This window comes from Peromyscus eremicus, chromosome 6 (assembly GCF_949786415.1).
Source record: "Peromyscus eremicus chromosome 6, PerEre_H2_v1, whole genome shotgun sequence".
Taxonomy (NCBI): domain Eukaryota; kingdom Metazoa; phylum Chordata; class Mammalia; order Rodentia; family Cricetidae; genus Peromyscus; species Peromyscus eremicus.
In genome coordinates this window covers 25,245,345-25,245,624 of record NC_081421.1, presented here as the reverse complement: position 1 = coordinate 25,245,624, position 280 = coordinate 25,245,345, and positions in this window count along the sequence as shown.

Genomic DNA, 280 nt, shown 5'->3' with positions numbered 1-280 from the left:
GCTCCGCCCTTCACTGTCTGTGGGAAAGCCGGCCTTGCCTCTCACTGGACACTGCAAGAGAGCTGGCCCCTGCACTCAAGAGACATGGCCCCACCCCTCACCACAGGCAAGGCTGAACTGACCCTGAGGGCATGGATTTAGGGGACCCGATTCTGCCCCCTCACCTTAGGGTGGCCCCAGTGGCTCAGACTGGCCAACTCAGCTACCACCCAGGCCCACACCGGGCCTTGGGTTGGCCTGTGCTGACATCTACCCCATCTAGACCTATTGAAGCTTGTGA